Below are 6537 nucleotides of genomic sequence, written 5' to 3'. Positions count from 1 at the left end.
CGGCCCCCACTGAGCTTCCCGGTAGAACGGACCTCGGCGAGGTTCACCTCGGACCTCATACTTAGCATCTGTCAACGCTGGTGGTGGTGATCTCGGCGGCCCGAGCTGGGCATGACTCATGAGTCATCTTGGGGCACCAATAGGGGTCCTCCACGTGTCCAGGGTATTCTCTTCCCCAAACAGTCGGGAAAAAGTTTTCCCGACGTTTTAAAGCTTCGGGAAAAAACTTATTTCTTGTAGTGTATATATAGTTGTTGGTTTCCTTCGAGATATCCAAGCATACCACAATTGGGTATTTTCCTCCTCTAACAAGAATTCTATCTTCTTTTGTCTTGTTGTTCTTGTTTATATTGAGAGTAAGTGTTTAAGAGTTCTGCCAGATCCGAGTAGTTCAAGGCTGCTATTCTACTAGAGTTAGTCGTTGTATCCTATTGAGACAATCGCTATAGTCTGCTAGCAACTTGTGCAGAGCGAATATTTGTCTTCAATCAGTGCTACTGAAGCATGTCTCGACTGTATACATCAAGTTTTGGTATTCATTGAGCTATCAAATTCTGTAATTGTTTGTAGCCTGTTACGTTGTAATCTCTTTACTAGTATTACATAGCTTACCATATATAGCATATATTTACCCAACATCTATTTGTTACTTGATGCCTATATTTAGCTACTCTTGGTCAGTACCTCTAGTAGACTTTGCTTCTAATTTCACCTAAAAATCTTACATCTTGTACTAATAGAAATAGTTGTTTTTTGTTATTATCAATGATTTTCCTTCTTGTCTAGTTGACGTAGAACTTTTATTGCACACCCAACAACACGAGCTATCCATTCACGTAGAAGTCTATAGAATGAAGAGAAACATGAGAATAATGAAATAAATTTATTAAGGCTATGTTTTGGAGCAGCACTTTTGTCAGCATTGCAAGAATGCTTTGTGAGAAATCATTTGTGTGATGCTCTCTATTCTACCCTACTTAAATTAGTACATAGATGGTCTATTTAGGAATCCAAATTACATAAAAGGATTGATAAGTATAAAATTTACACAAAATCCATAATAAGATGATACTCATGACATAAATTACTAATATATCCATAAGATCCATCTCAATATTAAATCATTATTAAAATATAAAACTGTGCTAATTACACTTTCCAAAACTGAAAAATCTCATAACCCCTAGATTTTCGTAACCTCCGTTCTTCTCCCTCGATTTTCTTTCATTCCTCCGACTGTCGAGCTTCTTCTTCCTCTGAAACCTCCGTTCATCTTCTCTGACATCGTCGTTGTCTCCCTTCGTCTCTGACAACTCCGATTTTCTTTGTCGCAGAACATTTCATCTCCGACATTTCATTTCGTCTCCGACGGCTCCGATTTTCTCTTAAACCTCCGACTGCATGAGCATTTCATTCCTTCATTTTGGATTATCCAATAGTTTTTATTTTTTGTTTAATTGAATAGAAAAAAAAAATCTGAATCTATTATTGCTACTGCTAAAGATTAGTTGGCTTATACGAGTATATATTTCTGATTTCGTTTGTTTTAAATAATGTATATGTGGGGATATATAGTATAGTGTTTAGAGTAGGATATATATTATATCTCAAGTTTTATGTATCTGGATATATACTGATGGTGATTTAAAATTAAGAATCTAGTGTATACCGTTAGTGATTTACATCTTGGCTTTCTGATGTAAATCAATACATTCGGATAAATTTTATATCTCAGAAAGTTTAGTCTATGTTATACCGAATATATTGTATATTCAATATGTTAAACTTAATACCCTGTCTTATAGAATTTCATGGATATAATTTCATCTTGGGTATAAATTATATCTTACTTAAAAGGCGTTTATACAAAATGTTAATAGTAGATTTCAATAGTACAAGTAGATTATATTTTATAATAACGAAAAAACATGAACATAATTTATACCCATAAAATAGAAATAGCTAAACTATAATTTAAAACAAGAAAATAACATTCATTCATACCCATATTTCCTTCAATGTATAGATAAACTGCGATTTTCTTCTCCTTTCAATATTGACGTCAATCAATACGTGCTTCCCGTTAATTATCTTATGTTAAAGGATAAATAACACAAAAAATAAAAAATAATAGTTAGACATTTGGACCTCGAACACAGAAGAAATAGCTAAACTGTAATCATAAAATTGATTTCATTAAAACAAAAACACAATAAAAGAATGTGAACTGCAATATAAAAAATTCAAACATGCATATTAAAGCAACTGTAGCAACCTGAAATATTGAAGCAATAAAAAAAAAACTAAAACCCAAAGAATGGTATAAAGAAGAACCGTAACAGAAGGGAGTGAATGAACGAACAAGTATGAATGAGCAGTAGTAGAAATCAACAGAAATGGGGATCATGAGAAGACGTTGTGCCAACAATAATTAAAATTTAGATATTTTTTAATTAATAATATTGGTAAATAAAGAAAATCAAATCTTTTTGAAAGATTTGAAGGATTGAATTAAGGAATTTGAATTGAAAATTAATATGGACCCACAATAATTAAATGATTGTGATATTAATTCATGAAATTAAATCTTTTATATTTCAAAAAGGCAAATAACTCTAATAAATGTAAATAGAATAAATAGGGATAAATTCGAAATTAAAATAAAATGATAACTGCAGATATCTAAAACTGTACCATTTTAAAATAAATTTTTAAAACACCCCTCCAAAGATACTCTAAAATCAAAGTGGCTGTATCATAAAGAAAGGAAGCACGAATGGGCTTGAAAGGTAAGCCCAATCACAATCTCACAGTAAATGAAGAAAGAAATAACAACTGGCCCAAGCCCACAAATCTCTCCCCCTATTTATTTATTTATCTATTATTTTTTTAAATAAAATATACTGACGAGGTTTAAAAACTATACTTATAAAGTATAAATTAGAGTTATACTTGATTTTTATTATTAAAAATTAAAATCATAATTTGATAACTATTGTATAGTTGATAAAAATAAACCATTATTAAATAAACAAAGTTTTTATTTTAAAAAATAGATTATAAAAAAACCAATAACTAAACTAGTCGAGACATTTATTTCCAATATAAATCGTGAGTTGAATTCTTAGTACTAGAAAATATATATATAAAAAGAAAAGAAAAACTCTTTGAATCAGTTTTGTTTTTAAATTTTCAAAATCAAAAAACTAGAAGTAGATATTGCACATGTTTGGTTTTTATTTCGAAAGAATAGAAAAACATAATTGAAAAGAAAGACAAAATCCGTTATCAATCCACCTCTCAAAATTTATGTATTTTTATAATCCAGCTAAAAAAACCCCAAATTCTTTTATTTATGAATAACAATTTAAAAAATAACAAAAATAAAAATATTATCAACCATACCTATTCTCAAAATTTTTTATTTGTTATAGGGCCGTTTGATAACAATTTCCTTTTTGGTTTTTTAAAAACCAGGTTGTTTTCTACCAAAACAATTTTCTCTGTTTTTTATTTTTCCAAAACCATTTTGAAATTCTAGTAAATTTAGAAAAAAAAATTAGTTTTCAAAAATTGATTTATGTTTTTCAAAATCTAATTTTTTCTTGTAATACTCAACTTTTTTTTTTCTTTCTCATATTTATCTCTAATAAAATTCTTTTTCACTCTCAAATTTTTTCATCCTAAATTTCTCTCTACAAAATTTATTTTTTTCTCACTAAAATTTTTTATATTTTAAATGTTCATTATTATTTTTTTCCCTCAAAATTTTCATCTGGATATATCTTTTTTTTCCAATGGATCATTCTCATTTCTCTCTCTAAAAAGTTAATATTTTCTCGAACTTTTTCTCTCTCTACAATTTGGTTTTTTTAAGCTTTTCTTTTTCTTCTTAACCTATTTTTCTTTGAAAATTTTGTCTTATTTTCTCGTTCAATTATCTTTCACTATAACTTTTATTTATCTTTTTATTTATTTATTTTATTTAAAAAGTATATTTCGAATATTATTTTTATCTTTAAATTTTTTCTCACTATCATTTTTCTTTTTCTTTCTAATTTCTTTTTTCCTTTAACTTATCTTTTCCTCTCAACTTTAATTTTTTCTTTAAAATTTATCTCGTTTTGTCTTTAAATTTTCTTTCACTAACTTTCTTTCTCTCCAAAATTTATCTTTAACAAGTTTATTTTCATCCGTCTAAAATTGTATTTCGTGTCTCTGCATTAGGGATGATAGAAATTTCCTAAGACCATGTCCCTGCTCGAAGAATAGGAAATTCTATGTCCCAAACCAGATGATTCTATTTTTCTAATAATTAATATATTTTTTATTAACATATTAACTAAATTGTGAATAAAATATTAAATATTTTTTAAAACTAATTATTTATAATAGTAAATAATAATTCTAAAAATAGTTCATTTATTACACTTTTTATGAAATTCTAAAATTAATTACAAAACCAGTAATTTTTCCTGTGAATATCCCCATCCCAAAATAACGATTCTTTAACATGGTTTTGGATTCCTGAACCGAAGAACTAGGAGATGATGAACTAAAAATTTTCACGAACACAAGAATGGGCAAGCACATCTTCAAGTCCACCCTACATTATTGTCATCTCTACTCTAGATTGAATCTTCTCTCTAATATACATTTCAAATTTTCTAACCTTTTAAAAACAGAAAACCAAAAATGGTTATTAAACCTATTTGGTTTTCTTATTTTAAAAATAAAAAAACAAAAACGAGTTATCATGGTTTTTGTTTTTTAAAAACAAAAAATAAGAAATAAGAAAACCAAAAACCAAAAACATTTATTAAACGAGTTTTATATAATTCTTTTTGTTTGCTTTTACCAGGTGACTAGAGGTTCTACGTCACCATTCTCAACTTATGGGATCCTTTCTAAAATTTTATTTTCGATTAAATATGTTGAGTGCTTAAAGTTTCGAAATTCTTAAATTTATCTTCAATGCATTAAAGATTATTAATTAGTTATTTTTTAAAAAAAATTATTAAGATTTGTTAACACCGAACTAATATTTGTTTTACTAGTAATTTTGACACGTGCGTGGACATCAACTTGCCACTTGTAAAAAATGAACTCCATTAATTATTAGGACTAGTTTTATTGATGGATATATTAGATTTGATGTGTAAAATAATGTCGATAAATATTTTCACGTGTCTAAATTTGTTAATAAAACAATAATATAATTGCTATGAAGGTAAAAAATGGATTGTCATGTGTCGAGCAACCGAGTGAGGTATGTAACTGGTGACGTCAACGAAACAGCGAGAGATGAACCAGGTCAACCTCGTCCTACCATTATCATCATTAGCGTGCAGGAATGACACACTTGACTTAGTGTGGTCAGCACCCATCACCTATATCTAGCCATTGAGATCTACAGAAAGAATCTCGACATTTTTAATTAACTGGTTCGCCTTTATTCACCTCTAAAAAGAAATTGGTATCCGTTATATAGGCATATTCGAATCTATTTACTATACTTATTCTCCAACCAATACAAATTTAGGCATTGGAGTACTCATCATACCTCTTCCAATCTTTTTCCTATACTCATTCTCCAATCAATACTAATGTAGGCATTAAAATACACGCATTTGTCTTACAAGTCACTTTACTCATGTGAGGATTGAAACAGTATGATATATCAATTTTTTATTAACAGATCTTAATACATTGTTTGTGAAATCATCTAATCGAAAATTTTTATTACATTTAAGGATAAAATAAACAATTTTTAAAAATTAAGGAGCAATTGAAAATTGACCAAAATAATAGGATCATCATGCTTTACTTTTCATTCAACTTGACATTAATTCGACTAGCTTACGTGGCAGAACGTCGTTTCAAGCCAAGGCCGAGACAGGACAAGAAACCACGCTCCTCTCCAAAACAATTCAAGCCCCAACTTCCGAGTCACCACTGGTAAGCCGACACGTGTCAAAGCTATACTTTTACCCGCGCGACACGTCAGATTTGGAATAAGACAAGATACTGTTTTGTTTTGAACGGCGTGGCTTGTTACTCGTAAGACACGTATAGACGTGACAGTGAAGCTTGAAGCGACGTCGTCCCTATAAAAAAGTAGCCGCCGGAAATTAATGTAGTGAAAAGGACTGAATTGCCCCTCCAAGTTTCTAGATTCCGCGGGGCCCACCACGCATCGTCCACTTTCTTAGATGGGCCTCCACCAAAATTCAAAATTCAATACCTACCACTTGTTTTTGTTTTTATTTTTTTTTCTTTAATAAATAGCTTCAACTCTGTTAATATTTGAAAAGAATATTTAATTAGACCTATTGCATTAAAGTTCATTTGTTTGTTATTTCTCTTGGTTTCTTGTTTTTTTGTTAAAAAATAAAATTTTGGGAAATAATTAATTTTTATTCCTAAATTTGATGAGGTTGGTCAATTTTTACCACTTTTAATTTGATTAAATTAACAAATATTCGAATAATTGTGGCAAATTTTACTTTATATTTCCTGTCAAAAAAAAAAAAACTT

The sequence above is a fragment of the Momordica charantia genome (genome assembly GCF_013281855.1).
Source record: "Momordica charantia cultivar OHB3-1 chromosome 4 unlocalized genomic scaffold, Mcharantia_2.0 BLBB01000004.1, whole genome shotgun sequence".
NCBI lineage: Eukaryota > Viridiplantae > Streptophyta > Magnoliopsida > Cucurbitales > Cucurbitaceae > Momordica > Momordica charantia.
This window is presented reverse-complemented; position numbering follows the sequence as displayed.